Source organism: Chlorocebus sabaeus, chromosome 9 (assembly GCF_047675955.1).
Source record: "Chlorocebus sabaeus isolate Y175 chromosome 9, mChlSab1.0.hap1, whole genome shotgun sequence".
Classification (NCBI taxonomy): domain Eukaryota; kingdom Metazoa; phylum Chordata; class Mammalia; order Primates; family Cercopithecidae; genus Chlorocebus; species Chlorocebus sabaeus.
Window position 1 is genome coordinate 110,426,113 of NC_132912.1, and position 18,609 is coordinate 110,444,721.

The window sequence follows — 18,609 nt, forward strand, 5'->3', positions numbered from 1 at the left end:
AGGAAGGAAGTATCGCTCAGTCTCTTCTGTGTAAGAACATAGTGTTTACCCACAGAAGGATATAGAGAATAAGGAAATAACATATCTGTAAGTTTCTGTGCCAATCAAATGAAAGTCAAGGTGGATAGAAAGGGTAGAGTCCAAGTGAAACAATATTGGGAAATCTGTTCTAGGATGTGACGAAGTAATATTAAGGGGTGTAAGGGTCTCCTTCACTTTTCAACTTTTGACATTTAGCAGGTCATTCTAAGGCAGAAGAACTAATTGTGAGTCACAGACACTAACCCATGGGTCAAAAATTGTCCAGGAGTGTCCTCTAAAATGTTAATTGCATCCAGCACCCCATGTTGTATAATTTTCTGATCAGATCTACTCTCTGGCTTATCTCTTGATTCTACAGCCATGAAACCCCACAGTTTTGGGTAAAAAGCACCTCTTGTATCATCAACCTCTGCAATCCTCACCTCTAATGCCATACTCCCATCAATGGAGGGAAGTGCCCTATGGGCACTGCTAGATATAATAAATGCTGATGATGCCATCCGTGGGACTATCAATATTTATGACCAGGGTGCTGTGGTTCTGTGACTAGTAAGCTCCCATTGAGTTTCCTCTAGTGGCCTGTGTCATCTGGCTCTGCTGACATCTCTAGCCAGATCTCTCGCCACATCTCTCCCATTCGGCTCCCTGAACTCTGCGCTCCTGCCATGCTGAACTACTCAATGCTTCCCGCTGTGTCATGATCTCTTCTGTCTCTGTGACCTCTTCTGCCTCTGTCTCTGCAAAGGACACTTTCTCCTCTTCACCCCTTTGTTGCCTCTCGGTTGTCATCGTTCTTCTTTCTGGTCTGAGCTCTGAGTTCTTTCCTTCCCAGAAAGCTTTTCCAGTTTCCTTAGATGAGATTACATCCCCGTCCTCACCCCTCTTTCCCTCTCATATCACTTTTGTAATTGTGTGTTTCTCTTCCCATCTAGCCTGTGAGCTTCTTGAGGAGACAGGAGTGATGTCTCACATCTATCTCCCAAGCTTAGGCAACTGCCCAAGATACAGAGGCACAATAAATATGTGTTGAATAAACAGGTTATGCCTTTACCACTTTATTATTTCTGTAATTTCTGATTGAGTGGGGCACTTCACACTCTCCACCTTTGTGATGCTGTTCATTTTAATAGGTGTTAACAGAAAATAAATTGCTATTGATGCAATTGTTACTTAGAATGTAAGAGTGGCCTTTAAGCCCAGCTCTGTGTCAACAAAATGCAAGGACAGCCAACTGTTGGGAAGAATTTCCAGGAAGTAAACCAATTAGTTTCACATGCTTTGCTTAATATTTTATTTGCATTTCATGCCTCATGTTTTAGTGAATCTGTATTGGCAACCCACAATAATTGCTGGTTCACCTATTATTTGTTCAGCTAATGGTTTGGTTTAAAGTACAAACAAAACTGAAATCAGAGAGATGATGAAAGGCGTGCAAGAAGGGGAGAAAGGAAGAAAGGAAAGAAAGGAGGATGGCTGAGAGGGAGGGAAGGAGGGAGCAAGGGAGGAGAAAGGGAAAATAATTCCAAACAGGTTTCAAGATTGAGCTGACCCTGCCATCTAAATATAGCATGGCAACATGTACATATTGAAGACAAATGATTTACTCACTGGCTTAGAGGAAATCAGATAAATTATCTTCCAGTGACTCCTGAATAGCCAACCTCAGAAACAACTCTCTTTTGAGAAAGAGGTTTTGTGATAGGGGATACATTAGCTATTTTTTGTTTCACCTGGTTACAGAGTTCTCAAGCTGCCTTAAATATCATAGAAGAAATTTCAGGTTGAAGTTGATGATTTTACTCAGCTTTTTTGAACATGTCAACGTGGAAATTGTCCTTGAACACATAGCTCCACATGCTCACGGGCTGAGGAAGATGCTGAGAAGTGGATTCTATATGTAAGTATAATATAGATCTGGTGCTTTGAATACAGCATCTTTTAGCTGCCTCACATCATGGGACCAGTGGGGAGAAATGTGTTGTGGCAGAGTAGAAAATAATTTTCTTAGTTTCATGATTTACTGGACAACTCTATATAGGCTTCTGTGCAGAACATGAGGCAGAAAGACCATTACGTCTAAGAAAACAGGGACTAAAGGTCTAGTTGTATGCTTAGGATTGAGCACAGACTGGGTACATTATTGATATTTAATAGCTATAAGTAGAATTAATTAACTTCGTATGATTATCTTGACTCTGTAAGGGAGAGGTATTGTCTCTTGAAAAAGTGTCACCTGTAGATACATTTTACTCTCTCACCTACCTATTCTTCAGCCTGTTGAATAGCAACTTTCTCCAAGGTACTTCTTGATAACCCTGTATTTCCAATGTGGCCATTTCATTGTCAGTGATGGACCTGCAAATCTCTCAATAAATCACCTTACTTTGGGGACGACAATCTTATTATACAAAAATCCTTTAAAAGCCTTGGTGGGCTAATCGATGCTGAGCGAACCAAGACAGGAATCCAGAGTAGGCTGTGGGCACTGAGGAAAGTGACAGCCTCATCACAAGATAGTTATTGCAGGAAGCGGAAAGAAAATCAAAGCAGAAGCCAGAGCTGCAATTTCGTTTGTGCAAAATGAGGTTTTATTGCTGTGAAAATAAAAGGTGATTCTAATGCTTGCCTTTTTTCAAAGTAGTAACTTAAGCTCTACAAAGAAAAGGGGACTTAGTCATAAATTAAGGTTACAGAACTTTAAACCACATAAGGAAGGCACGAGGGGAAATGAGAATGGAGAGTCACTCTATGTGAATCCCAAATTGCATAGACACTGATCCAAGCCAACCCCTAGGACTTATTCAGTGCTGGCCTCTCAAGGGGTAACCTGATTTGGGAACTAGGGATTATCTCATTAAAAATATGCCATTCAAATTAATATTATTAGAAAGAATAGAAGATAGCCTTGAAAAGGGAGACAGGAAAAGAGATGAGAAGGGAAATCGAAGATTAGGAACCCAAGCTGAGAGGTTGAGGCAGCAGAATGATGTTTGAACTGAACTGAGCAAAAGTGAACAGTAAGAGGTTAATTGTGGAAACTCCATGTTCCAATAGAGTAGACACGGGCAAAGCTGATTGCTAACTTTCTCCTTGTAAGGAAAACTCCCTTCAAAGGATGAGTATTTGACATTAAATTTACCTCTCATCTCTGTCAGAAATATCTTTGCCTTCTAACGTGTTCAATCTTCTAATTTGGTGATGGATTCATTTCTTTAGATCTCCTTCATGCTGGCCAGAACTTCTGCTCACTGCCTTTGTACAAGGCATGAGCACTATCAGCTGAGCACTTACTCACATATATCCTTCTAGCACTTTCTGTTTCTCTGGTATCCAATTCCTCCACAACTTCCCATTAATGCCTGCTTTTTCTATGGCCCATGCTATGATTTCCCATTGCTTTATTATTTAATATTTAAAGTGTGCATATAATTTATCATCCAAACTAGAAAACTTGAGAGTAAGGAACAGGCATAAGCCATGCCTGTCACTGGGCAAATCTAAATATATGTTCAGTCTTTCCATAAAGTATATTTCCTGGGGGCATATATGTGGCAACTTATTACAACTATCTTTTGATTTTTCTTTAACCTTTTCAAAAAAATTTGACTTGGGCCTTAATCTAAAATGTCATCTCCCATAGAACAGAGACTCTGTATTATTTCTTCTTTTGTTCCAATCATTGCATAACACTTTGCTAGCAGGTGCCTAGCAGGTACACAGTGAACACACAGTGTATGAATTTAAAACAAAATAAATGATTCATGGCTGATGATCACACAGCAGTTGTCCTCAGTTTTAACTGCTCATAATGATTACCTGGGAAATTAAAAATAATCAAACTTAATGATGTCTTGGTCCCATCTCCAAATATTCTGTTTAATTGGCCATGTGTCTGGCTTGGACACCAGGGCTTTTAACCATTACCAGGTGATTCTGAAGTCTAGCTAGTATTACAGACAAGCCCGAGGGACTTCATTTTTCAAAATGGTGGTGATGAAAACATATACTCTGTGAGTACAGAGGCCAGGAAGGAAGAACCCTACAAAATCACACAATATCAAAAACCGTGTCAGAATTGCAGGATTATTAAGCACTCAGACTTTAAAGCTAGATGGATGCAGATTCAAATTGAATAGGACACAACCTGCTGGACAGAATGACAAGGACACAGTACTCCAATTCACTACCTCTGAAAAGCACTAAAGAGTAGTACATTGTCCTAGATTTCTTCCCATCATTTCAATTTAAAATATTCTGAGGCCAGGCATGATGGCTCACGCCTGTAATCCCAGCACTTTGGGAGCCTGCGGTGGGCGGATCACCTGAGGTCAGGGGTTTGCGACCAGCCTGGCCAACATGGCAAAGCCCTGTCTCTACTAAAAATACAAAATGTAGCCGGGCATGGTGGTGGGCGCCTGTAGTCTCAGCTACCAGTGAGGCTGAGGCATGAGAATTGCTTAAACCCAAGAGGTAGAGGTTGCAGTGAGCTGAGATTGCGCTACTGCACTCCAGCCTGAGGGATAGAGTGAGACTCTGGAAAAGAAAAACAAATAAATAATTCTGGCCTGTGGTCAGACATAAATGCAAAATTGCTCTGAAAACATGATCATCAAACTCCTATATCTCTAGTAAATCATTCTTTGCCCCACCCCATTGTAGGAGTATGACTTTCCTTTAGATGTCAAAACAGGGCAGTGTCTAAAGATGTTATTTTATTTGACTGCTAATTATGAGACTTCAAAGCAAGCAACAGAGGTTAAAGTCCTTCCAAGATTTCCCACTGATTACTGGTAAATGTCCATACCTTTGATGTTCAGCTTTCATGATGTGATCCCTACTCTTCCCTCCAGTCGTATCCCCTGGAATCTACCCCATATATACTCCAGCTGTTTAGAATTGCTGTCCCATGTTTCTTCTAACTTCTGCCAATGAGTCCCTTTTACTGTGCCCTCATCATGCTTGACTGCAGCAGACAGAGGCATCGATTTTAAAGTGTCTCCTCATATTACAATTTTTGGTTTCTGTGTTTTTTCATGGAATGTGAAACTTCAAGGACAAAGACAGGTTTAATGCTCCTCTATATCTTGAAAAACAGACAGCAGGCCTTTACCAAGTTCTCCAAAGGGATGAATAAGTGAAAGAAGGAATAAATATTGATTTTGCAATGTTACTGATAAAGGCAACCACAAAATTAGATCACTGACATCTATGAGGAAAACATGTTTGCCTAGTGATGAAGCAAAGGAAAAGTTTCTACCCAGAAATTGAAAATGTGGATGCTATTATTTTGTTAGAAATGACTTTGTTTCCTTTGCTTGGGAAGAAAGCAAAAATTTCAGCAAATGGCTTCTTTACTAGGCAAAAAGCAGTTTATTTGCTGGTCTGCCTGAATAAAGAAGGGAAAATAAGTTTGGTTGGTGGAGGAGCTTAAAGTTTTGCTGTTACAACAGAAGCAGTAGCATTTAATTGTCACTGAGAGAAGATAGGAAGAAGAGCATGGCTTGAAATTCAGTGGTCTCTATCATCTACTAGCTCCTGGCCATTGGAAAATTAAACATGCCACTGAACTCCTATTTTATAATCTTTGAACTGGTTATAACAACACATGCCTTCATTTGTGTAAATTGTAAATTAATTGACCAACTTAGTTCAACATATGTGACATATAAATCTTCCATTTTCCCTGCTCTTTCCCTAAGTCAGAAGTGAGCAAAGCCAATCTGTAAGAAAATAAAAATGAAAAGAACAGATTATTTTGATTTTTTAATGTCCAGTGATTATATTGCTTAATTGAAATTCCATGGAAGTAACTAAGATTATACTTAAATAAATAATAGCAAGTGAATACCAAATGAAAACATTTTTAAAGCCAGAATTTTACACTCAAAAGATCAATTTAGTGTTGTATAAATATAAACATGAGCATAAATACATCAACAAGATCCATGGATCGATCATTTGATTGAAGATAGTGTCTTTCTCTGCTGAGAAAACAGTTTTTTCCTCCTTATTCTCTTGGTTGGTTCAATATTTAACTCTGATCATCCAAGAGAAATCTTTGTGGTACCTGAAGAGGTATAACCTGTAGGAGTCCCTGCTTTGAAGGCAAAAAGGAAAATAAAGCTATGTTTATCACCAAAAAAAGAAAGAAAGAAAGAAAAAACAGAAAAGAGCAAACACAAGAGACAAAATGCCTTGCTAATTGTATAAATTTGCTAAGGACACCATAACAAAGTACCATAGTTGGAGTGGCTTAAAAAACAAAAATTTATGTTTTCATAGTTCTGGAGGCTGGAAGTCCAAGAACAAGGTGTCAGCGGGGTTGAATCCTTCTGAGGGCTATGAGGGAAGGATTTATTTCAGTCCTTTCTCTCTGGTTTGTAGACAGCTGTTTCTTTCTTATGTCTTCACATTGTCTTCCTTCTGAATGTATTCTGTCCAAATGTTCTCTTCTTATGAGAACACCAGTCATACTGGACTAATGCTCACTCTAATGACGTTATTTTAATTTAATTGCCTCTATAAATCAATACCTTCTTTCCAGATTTAGTAAAATTCTGAGGTACTTGGGGTTAAGATTTCAACATGAACTTTTTTTGGGGCACAATTTAGCCCACACAATAGCTTTCTCCTTTTTACAAAGTATAAGGATGCCAACAAATGCAGCTGTTACTCATTTTCATCTTAGTGTGTATTTTAGTCCACTAAATTTAAGCACTTAAATACAAATGTAAGCAAATGAGCTATTTTAGCTTTAAAAGATAATTTTCATGTCAAAATAAAGCTGAAATTGTGAAAAGAGATTTTATCCTTGCTTAATAGAATACCTAAAAGATAAATGATATTAAGTGTTCACTATATGTTGACCACTGTAAAAAAAATTCCTCTTTGGAAATCACCTCATTTAATTATGTGCTCACTGCAACTGTGGAAATTAAGTGAGATTATTAGGGACCCCTAAATCTGTAAAAATAGAGTTTTGGCAATGGGGAGCAATAATTCCTAAAGTGGATCACTGAGACTACCAGTAAGCAGAGTCACTTCTATGTCCATACCTTGATTCCTAGATTATGTTCAGCCTTTAGGGGCCATAGCTTCATAGAATGGTTACTTTTCTGTAAGACTTTTGGATAATTTTGCTGGCTAATGCTCTGTGGTCAGGGAATAACAAACCATACCCAGAATATGTATCAAATCCAGTCAAGATGAATTATGCAATTTCCAGGATGGAAGGAATCCAATATAATCAATTTGCCACCATCTGAATAGCTTATCTCTTTGAGAGATGGTGTCATATTGTAATTCACCATTTGTTTTTGTTGGAGGTGGATATTTGGCAGCGGCAAGAGCTAGACAAGCTTTGGTGAGTGCTAGACCATGTTGTTGGGCCTGTGTGTAGCCTCCATTCCTGCTATTGTAGCTGTGCAATCCTTGTAGACTTCATGCCTGCATTAGTGTGGTCAACCAGCTGAGTTGTTTTGTTTACTTGATTGTTTAGTAATTTTTCTATGGTGGATGCATTCCAGTTGATATTAGCATGTGACACCAATGATCTTCACATTTCTTGCCCACCCCATGATGTCTAATATAGGCCTCTTTCCTATATTATTTCCTATATTTCCTCTGATCCTCCACTTTATCTCTTTCTAGGTCCTTGACTAACTAGTCAAGTCCTTTGGTTCGAGAGTTTATACATCCATATTTAGGGACACATTTTCCCATCAAAAGCAGATTGTGAGGCATTGCTCTTGAGGGCCTGCCAGTTAGAATAATTTTTCCCTCACTGCCATCTTTCAGGGCTACTATTGCAAGTCTATAGTACATTTGTCATCTATTTTCAGCATGCATGAACATATTGAGCTAATTCACCCATGAATCAAGTCCAACATTTCATTGTATTTGTTGGCTGGTTACCATAGATATTAGCAGAGAGTAAGCCACTATAGTAAAACTGATAGATGATATGGGTTTCTGGGCAGCCCAATTGACCAGCTAACTTGGGTCCTACTCCTGCCTGATCTGGGAGTCACTGTTTTTACCTAATAATGTCCAAGCTCATGAATTGCTGTGTCAAAGAGAAGTCAGCTCATGCTGAGTCGTTAAGGTCATGTAGCCATACAATGTCATGGCTTAGCTCAAGAAATACAGGGAATCTAAAATACATTCTAGTTATTTTACTGAGGTTGAACATAAAATCCACATGACATTTTTTCCTATCACAGATAAATGTAGTAGCAAAGAATATCCAGGGCAATGTGACAGAGCCTGTACCACATCCTTTGTATGCTCTAGGATCCACTCAAAATAGGCAGCCTTTTGTGTCACTTGGTAAATAAGCTGAAGTGATTGTATTCTGTGTGAAATATACCGCCTCTAGAACCCAAAGAGGGTTATCAGGTTGTGCTTCTTTCTTAGAGGTATGAGATGCAAGAAGCAATAATTTATACTTTATTTTGGAGCTGATATTCTGTCACACTCAACATTGGACTCCTAAAATTTCCAATTTTGTGTGTGGTTCCTAAACTCTTGTAGGGTTTCCCTCCCAACCTGGAGGGCATGTGTCTAACCAAGGCTTCCAATCTCGTTTCTACTTATTGATTATCTGGTGTGATTAACATCATGTTATTAATATAGTGGAACAACATGATGTAGGGATCATGTGAGACTTTATTGTACCGGTTGACAAGAGAATAAACATAGCCCTGGAGGATAAATATAAATGTATACTGTTATTTATCCTGCATAAATGCAATATATTTCTGGTACTCATCCTTGGTGGGGATGGAAAAGAGTACATTTTCCAGATCTATAACCTCATACTATGTATCTGAGGCTTTTTTCAATCTCTTTTAGGAAAGAAACCTCATCTACACAGTATCAGCAATTGGATCTGTTACATGTTGGAGTGTGCAATAATTTATTGGCATCTTCCTATGTCCATCTGACTTTGGAGTAGGGTTACTAAATATGGATACAACAGGGATCATCTCCCCTTCATTCTTTAGGATTTTAAATATGCCACTAATTTCTGTTCCTTGCCTCAGATTCAGGGCCAGGACTAGGATGCACGAGCTTGAAAGTGAATGCTTTCTTAAATGTCGTGCCCTAGGTACTTCACTGGCTTCATCATAGTGCTGGTTTTACTTAGCATGCAATATTGTTTTTAATTTAAAATTTTGGTGTACTTGGCTTCCCCTACTATGACAGTCCTTGCCACATATGCCAGTGAATCAGTGGAACATCCTGCCAACAACCACATGTGTACCTGCCAACTATAAGTTTGAGGACCAAGGGAAAGATCACTGGGTGTGTCTATGGACCCAACGTAAGCTGGACCTGATCCAGAACTTTACTTATGACCCAGCCCACAAACTATACTCTAATACAAGGGTCATATGATGTTTCTGAAGTCCAGATTTTAATGTCAAATTGTGTTCTCTGTTTAACACTTCCCAAAATTTCTTTATATCCGCCTTTCCCTAGTGAAAAATAGTCAGTGTTTGTGATCTTAGGTCTCTTCAGAACCAAGTGACAACATTACTTTATTTCCTTTTTGTAATATTACGTGGTCTTTCCACCTGAGGATGCAATCTCTTCACCAATCAATGTATAATGTATCTGAAAATTTGCTCCATTCCCTTGAGCAAAGGACTGTGATTTTGTTACTAAGGTGATGTTCCTTAGTCTCTTGTTTATTTTTCATTTCTTTTGATTGTATAGGTTGAACAATACTCTTATTCCTGCCCTTCCTCTTGCTCCTGGCAAATACTTTGTTCTATTAACTCTGCACAGTTCTCTATGAGTGAGCCGGCCCTGGCTGTCATTCTGACATTCATCATGATCTTTGTGTCTACCTGAATGATGTTTGAGCACTGCAACCTGGCTCCTATAATTTTGATATCCTATCATCGCATTGTTATTAGGCAGCCCGATTCTGTAACAGCACCTCCTTTCATTAGCCGCGACCTAAAGACGACAGTCAGTATGAGTTTCTCAAGATTCTGGGCTTGTCTCTCTAGCACATTCCTTATTTCTTTGGAACAGAGTCCTCTGGCCATTTCACAGAACAAATCCAACTGGCCTTTCATAGTATATACACTCTCATATTTCCACTTCTCTGAGCCCTTTAATCCTTTCTTCCAACACCTACTTCAATAGCTCTGGCATTTGTACCTCAATTATTATGAGTCATCTCCCCATCAAAATTTTCAAGAACTATTCTACCAGCAAATTAGCACCCAGAGTCCTTGCTGGGTGTTAAATCCTGTATCTTGGGATAGTGCTTATAGGTCAGTAACCTATTCTTGTCTACCCGTGTGTTCTTCTCCCTAGGTGAAGAATCTTCAGGATCCAGCCTCACATACTCTTCTGGCTACTGCCAGTATGATCTGGCTTGGTTTAGCAGCTCCTGCAGCTCTGTGGGGCAGAGCTTAGTTTAATAGGCTAAGGCTTCCCTGACTAGTTTATGTTGTGACTTAATCCTACGTGTTGGTCTTGTGGCCAGGAGGGATGGTGAGGGTACATGCTTAAAGGAGATTTGCATTGTCTTGCAAGTTGGAGGACTCTTCTTTTTCTTCAAACAACGGGGACACTAGTTATTGACATATTCCACTTCTTCAGGCCCAGTTTAGGGATTCAAAATTTAATAATTTATCTACCCAGAAAATCCTACCCCAATTCTTAGGGTCTCACCACTCCTCAATTTATGAGTTTTTCTACCCAAATAATCTGATCTTTGTTCTTAGGGTCTTGCTACCCCTTTGTAGTCAGAGCTCTGCCTGACAGAGCAGACTTAATATTTTTGAGAACCTTCTCTGGACTTCCGTTTCCCATATAACTGTGCATGGCACTTGATCCTCAGATAGTTTTCTGTCCTCTGATTGCAAAACAAATCACCCTTATCTTTAAACTGGTGATTAATAGCCCTTAGCATTTCATTGTCTTTCTTCAATACATTGATCAACTCTGCACATAGCCATCGCATTTCTATTCTCCTATAATGACTACTTTCTTGTACCTCTCAAATACCAGAGATATGGAACCTGTTGGTGCACTTCCTTTCACAATTATCCCATCCCATTTCACTACTGGTCAAAGTTAAATACATGTACTGCATAGGGGCTGTCTGCGAAGGGGCTCCATCTTTCATCAATGATAGCATTTTTACTGCCAGATAGTGGGTGATCATGCTCCAAAATACCGTTTTAGAATGTTCACTTTGACCACTTATATCTCCAAGTGTCAAAGTCAGGTTTCCTGGAAAACAGACTCTGAGATACAGATGGGCATGCTGGTGCTCTTTTTGGGAGCAAGGGATGCAGGAAACGACAAGAGTGAAAGCTGAACTGTAATTCAGTCATAATAGAGGCCTCAGCTAATCAAATGGAGTGCTATAAATTTGAGATGTCCCTTCAGAGATATCCCTAATTAAGGCAAGAGCCAGACATTTGTATCCCTACATTGACTTGTCCTTAGATGTGGGAGGGAGGTGCCATGGAGAGAAGATGGGTAAAGCAGCTCTCTGGGCAAGGATAGTTTATTGGGAGAAATTCAGCTGAGATACACCAGCAGCAATATTCCCTGCAGTTGGATTAGTGGATGCCTTAGTCCTAAAGGGGCATCTCAGGGATACACCACCAATATATAGTACTGATTACCTAACACTTTCTCTCCCTGCTTCTCAGGAAATTTCATGCTTAGTAGAGAATAGCAAGAAGGTATAATAGAGAAGAAGAGGCAAAATGTGGTTAGTATTAAAATAGCTTAACTGTTTTCCAGAATAATTTCCAGAATAGTGATTGCTTGTTCTGCATATCTTAATGATAAAGGGAAACATAGAATTTGCTACAGTGCACTGAGTTTTTGAATTCTAGAAAGCTAGTTTTAATTCCATGCTAGCTACTTTGGGCAAGTAACTTTATATCTATGTCTCACTTTCTTCCTCTGTATATAATTGTACTGATACCTCTCTTGAAGAATTGGGAAATCTGCCTGGGTCCAAAGATCTTAAAACCTCTGTCTCAAAGTTTCCTGCTATACTGGTAGGAGAAACTTAATAAGTTGGATTTCTTTCCTGCTTCTACCATCATGCAGCTACTCTGTCAGCAGTGGGGATGGGTTTGGACTGAGCCATCTACTCCCTCTAAACAAATACTCAGAGAGATATATAGATGGCTGGCCTTGACTGTGTGGTACATGCATTTTCTGATAGTAAAACATAGGTTTTTGTCTATATGAAGCCACTTGCCTGGAAGCCTTACTCCACAATTTTAGATTCATTACCTCTATGTTCAGTTAATCATCTGTGCCCACCCAAAAGTAGGAGATAGTCTGGACTCAGAAAAAAAAAAAATAGTACTGACATGTGTGCACTTTTTCATGTGTTAAATGCTCTTGGTAAAAGTCCCTACAACTTTAATAATCGGGAAAATGCAGATATGTATTACAATTTCAGAACCACTGATGACTGGAGTTAAGCATAGGGGACAATGCATGCTAAAGAGGATTGACCAGAGTTTGGATCTCCACCAGATGTTCAGGGAAAGACAACTGTTTTCTGGGCAGGTCACACCTGTTTTATTAGCAATAATATGAGCCTTTAGGTGATCACACAGAAATTAAACAGTTAAGGATAAATGACCTAAGAGGACTTAACAATTTAATCCTAACTAAAGAGCAAAGAGAATGCAATCTAAAAACAGGATTGCAAGCAGAATTGTGGGTTAATGACCTTGTACTTTTTAATCTAATGGAGCACATATAGTCCTGGGCTAGAAGTAATGAATTTTAGGAAATAAATACATATACTAGAATTTTATGAATAAATTATTGTAACACTAATCACAATTAAATTGCCTTGTTTTAATATGATTCAGTAATTAAGCCACAAGTGGCTTGCTGCCTGGTTTTTGCCTGAACAGGCACCAAATAAAAGTATTTGACTCAGCTAAAATATTTGTGAATATATTTTCAAAGTTTTTATTTTCAGTAAGTGGACATTGATGGGAATATTAATAATATAAAATGATTACTTTGTTCTTTTTGTTTTTCCCTTTTAGGATATGCATCTGCATAGGAAAACCATCACTATAATTAGCTGGGTAAGCCTGGGCCCTCTTGCATTCAAGAAACACTGTCATTGCTGACTTCGTTCTCCTGCCAAGAGGAGAATTGTTTCGAAATCATTCAATTTCACCTGCCATCTATTCCTCAGTACTAAATTAGGGCAGCTCTGGTCAGAAATGAAATAACAACTGTCCCCTTATCTAGATATGTATAAGCCTCTCTTGGTTTTATCCAGGTCAGTTGCCTTACTTCTGTGTGCTCACAGGAGGCTATGAGCTAGATCATAGCTAGATCAAGGGGACAGTTGTTACTTCATCTGTGTAGCACTGTTCTTACCACATTCCAGTCACCTACACATGATTCCACTGCTGATCCAGATCATATTCATCTTGTGTCCCCAGATGATGCTCAATAAATATTAATCCATTGAAGGAAGGGAAGAAGGAAGAAAAGAAGGAAGGAAGGAAAGATGAAATGAGACTTAATGTGCAGCTGAGTAAAAGCACTACTTATCTATTTGTATTGTTATTCATTGAAAAAATTCTTAGCATTTGCCTTGAGCGGATATCTATAAGAATTAAAAAAGAGAAAGAAACATACACACAATAATAGTAGGAAGGAGCAGGGAGACAGAAGAGATTAAAACAATTTTCTGTCCTCATAAAATGTAGAGTTCATTTGATATAATTTATACACACAAAACAAGCAAATGAACAGACAAAGACAACAACAACAGAACAGCACAATAACAAAATTACTTGTCAGGCACTGCAGTGGTAATCATATTAATTGTTTTTCTCACTGTAAGACTATGCAATAGATGCTGTTGTCATTACAGTTTTAGAGATAATGAAACAGGTAAAAAGAGCTTAATAAACTTCTTTAAGGCCTCTCACAATATAAGAGATGGAGCCCACTTTTTAACCAAGACAATCTGGTTTCATAACCCATGCACCAACTGCTACATAATTGTCAAAACCATAAATATTATATGTTCAAAGGAGGAAGATGTCATTGATAATTAATCATTGTGGTGACCGGATTACAAAATGTGATCACAAATCACAAAAATGTCAAGAACTATAAAGAGTCTGAAGTTTTACCCTACTTGCAAGCTATCAAGTAACCAGCCAGAGTTTAACTTAGGATACTAGTAGAAGACAGGAAACGTCTGGGTCAAAGACGATGGACAGTTTATTTCTCGTAGCAATTGCAGATGCCAGAATACTAGCATTTACACTGGTTCCTCAATCCCTGACATTCTTAGGGGTATACTACAGCAGGAGATCCCTAAGGTTAGATAATGCAATTTTTAAACAGAGTGTTGTAGGAAAATTGGCCCTTTTGTGTCAGAGAGAAATAGTATTCTCATAGTCCAAGGGTGTAGGCAAGCTGCTGTTTGCTATTTCTGTCTTCCAAAACTGTTCATGGCCGGGCGCGGTGGCTCAAGCCTGTAATCACAGCACTTTGGGAGGCCGAGACGGGCGGATCACGAGGTCAGGAGATCAAGACCATCCTGGCTAACCCGGTGAAACCCCGTCTCTTGTAAAAAATACAAAAAACTAGCCGGGCGAGGTGGCGGGCGCCTGTAGTCCCAGCTACTCGGGAGGCTGAGGCAGGAGAATGACGTAAACCCGGGAGGCGGAGCTTGCAGTGAGCCGAGATCCGGCCACTGCACTCCAGCCTGGGCGACAGAGCGAGACTTCGTCTCAAAAAAAAAAAAAAAAAAAAAAAAATAAAATAAAATAAAATAAAATAAATAAATAAATAAATAAACCTGTTCATTATGCAAGCATCCTTGAAATTTGAAAATATTGGCATAATTTTATATCATTACAAAGATTCTTTACAGATAAACATATTGAAATTTGATAAAAACCATTGTCAAAGAGCAATTAAAGGAAGTTGACGTAAACATTGTATAAAATGTTTGTAAAAAATAATTATACAATTACTAGTAATTTTAATCCAGTAATTCTAGCATGGGAATAAATACTAAGGAAATGATTGTGAACTTCAGAAAGCCTTTGTACATAAAGACGTTCAGTGTAGTCTGTAGTAAAACTGAAAGTGCTAAAGTATTTGTAAGTCCATTGGAGTATCTTTATTGTACTTTACTTGTCTAAATAACATTTGGAAATGTTCATGTTATAAGTGTTATTTATGTATAAAATTCTGTTTTTCCAACTTATTTTTAAATATGTTAACATACAACAAATATGATATTTTACTTTTTTCTTCTTACATTCTTATGTTTTCTTAATTTTCTACAGTGGTATATATTAGTTGCATGATTAAAAATAATAACAAGAGTTTCCAAAGAATTTCACTTTAAATACACATTTATCACACATTACTTGGCATTGTACCAGATTTTCAAGGGATTAAAGGGAAAACATGACGTATAACTTGAGGTTAAGGAATCCACAATTTAGTAATTAAAAACAGAAACATAAACCACTACTAAGAGTAGAATGAGTGGCTCACACCTGTAATCCCAGCACTTTGGGAGACCGAAGCTGGTGGATCATGAGGTCAGGAGATCGAGAATATTCCGGCTGACACAGTGAAAACTTGTCTCTACTAAAAATACAAAAAAGTAGCTAGGAGTGGTGGCGGGTGCCCGTAGTCCCAGCTACTTGGGAGGCTGAGGCAGGAGAATCACTTGAACCCGGGAGGCGGAGGTTGCAGTGAGCTGAGATCACATCACTGCACTTTAGTCTGGGCAACAGAGGGAGACTCTGTCTCAAAAAAAAAAAGAAAAAAAAAAAAAGTAGAACACTACAAATTTTCAAAAAAGTTGCAAGTAGCATGATTTGATAGACAAGTGTAAGGAGCTGATTGTTCAAGGGAAAAACAGATGCTTCATGAAGGGGACATATATTTGTCTGGGCCTTAAAGAAAGAGATTCTCCTGCCTACAATGTCCTGGGGTAGGGTCAGCTGGGGAACTCTGAGAATCTCCAAACTTGATATAACAAATGAAGGAAGTTCTGGTTCAAAGTAAGGTTTGATGAAATGAAAAATCTTCCTGCTTTGAGAACAAATGTACTTATCTATGCTAGGATACAGAAAAAAGAAAAAGGAATTACAAGGACAGCAGGCCCAGGGAGGGAGAGTTGGCAGAGGAAAAAGAGGTTATAATTTATAGCCAAAGATGTCAGTTTACGTTCTCCTGCTAGGGGAAAAATCAGTATCAGTATCAAATAGAGTAGCTGCTTCTTTAACCAGAGTGAATGGGGGGAATTAGGTACATTAAAGGAAACATGCCATTTTTGGGTGTGTAGGGGGTGGGAGTACCTTTCCATAATGAGTGAATTTGGAGGAGAATAGAGGAAGGGCAGATACAATGTTTTAGAGATTTTGAGATACCCAACAAACAACGGCCTGCTGTCCTACTGGATTCTAAATGAATTGAGGATAGACTATCACACTGGTTTTCTTGGCTAAGCGTCCACTTAGGGTAAAACATTTGGCTTCTCCCCAGGTCTGCCAAGTGGTCTTTCTAACAAGAGTTGAGCGAGAGTTAGATCCAGTGTGCCCCTGTCTTTTCTTGCTTAGTAATACACTAAAGTTGGCAATGGTAGGAAGATGTGGGTTCTAATTTGGAGGCACAGGTCTTGGTATTTGCTCATTTTCCCCTTTGCAGAAATTTCATAAAGAATATTTTCTTCGTTTGGTGGTGTTTAAATTTTCTATGTCTGATTGCCTTAAGCAATTGTGACTCCATGGACCAGGAACAGAAATACTTAAGCATTCATCTCATTTTATCATAGTAAAATCCCTATTCAGAGGAAATCAGTTTGTCCCCAGGTGAAAGTTGGAATCAATAGCCATTCTGTGCATCACCATTTTACTGAACAAGATATTTTATTAAATTAGGGTAATGGATGATGGAGATGTCCTTGAATCTTATCAATAATGAATAAGCTGTTGTTTAAAGAAAACAATATGGGTCCTCTCTTGGCAGAATTCAGGCTATATCTCTGCAGGGACAGATTTTCTGAGTAATCTGATGATCAGATTTGGCCTTGCTGTTCCAGGCACCAATCTAATGAAATTACAATCTTTTGTGCTCAGCCTGACTCACTGAGGAGGACGGCTCCCTTCAAAGAAGGCCTTCAGGTGACCTGCAGGAAGCCCCTGGTGAAAATGGAATGAAAGAGGACAAGGCTTATGTGGAGCTAAGTGAAATATCAGAGTAACCTACGAGTCCTGGATAGATAAGGTTTTTTAACTATTACATATGAATGTTATTATTACTAATTACAACTATTAATAACAGTGATTTCAGCGATTTCATTGTATTAACCATGATTTAATGCATATTCCCTGAGTGCCAGATACAGTGCACAGTGACATATTTCATTTATCCTGCAACAACCTCATGAGAAAGATGCTATTAACATCATCATTTGTTTGGATGAGAAAATTGAAGCTTAGGAAATTAGTAACTGTGCAAGGCAGTATGACTAGTAATTGGTGGAGCCAGAATTTAAGACTGGGTTTGTTTTCTGCCAAAACTCATGATCTTAACATTACACAAAAGCCTGCTAATTCCTTCATCTACCATCCCACAATAATGAGGTATACTTGAACCTGAGCTATATAAACTCATTTCTTTGCTAAAGGAGTATACTATTCTATGACAGAAAAGAAAGAAATCAACAGCTAGTTATTAGTAAGATTTGGGAGAATATCAAAATTTCACTGGTCTAACAATCTATCCTATATATTTTCTATAGGCCTGAGATCCCTTTGAGTTACCACAAAAGACTGTGTTCAAATTTCAACTTGTAATGTTTAAGAGGATACAGGGACAGTGAGAGAAGAGAAACAACTCACTTCACCATCAACAGAGCTAAACTGCTTCTTAGGACTATTTCCTGATATCACGTAGTACCTGACAAATTTGAAATAAGACAAAGCATTAAGGAGAAAGGGAAAGTGAAAAAAATCCTCCACTAATTAAAATGTAAATGTGAGAAGGGTAAGTTTGTTGCTTCTTTAATTTCCCAGAAAGCCAAGACGTCGCTCAGTTGGTTAAGGGGAAATCTCCTCTCCTCTACATTTTAGTTACTTCAAAGGTATTGTTAGTATTTAGTATTATATAAATACTATTTATACAACATACAATTTTTTACCTAATAAAAGCAATAAAAAACATTAATGTCTGTTGTGCATTTTGACATATGTTATCCTGTTTTGCTCTTACAAAACCATGTGAGAGGATGAGTATTTTCATCTCCATTCTCATGATGGGGACATTAAGGCTAAAACAGCAAATGTTTCATCTAATGTCATACAATTCAAAATTAGCAGAGCCAGTTCCAGACTAGATCTTCAGTTATAAATATTCCTTATGTGGTACGTTTTTTATGGAAACTGAGACAGATAGAAAGAAGTCAATTATGAAGGCAAGAGAGAGAAAGATATGAACTTTGACTCCTTTCTGCTGGGACATTTTTCCTGCTTATACCCAGATCTTGGGATTTGAAATAAA

General features: G+C 38.3%; 1 long non-coding RNA gene across 1 annotated transcript; it reads left to right on the forward strand.

Annotated features, from left to right (window-relative positions):
* The first annotated feature begins 1,697 nt into the window (after nt 1–1,697).
* LOC140712520 (uncharacterized) lies at nt 1,698–18,241 on the forward strand. The gene is made up of 3 exons (XR_012094123.1): nt 1,698–1,939; nt 13,101–13,142; nt 17,150–18,241. It is a non-coding gene; the product is annotated as an uncharacterized lncRNA (long non-coding RNA).
* The last annotated feature ends 368 nt before the right edge of the window (nt 18,242–18,609 follow it).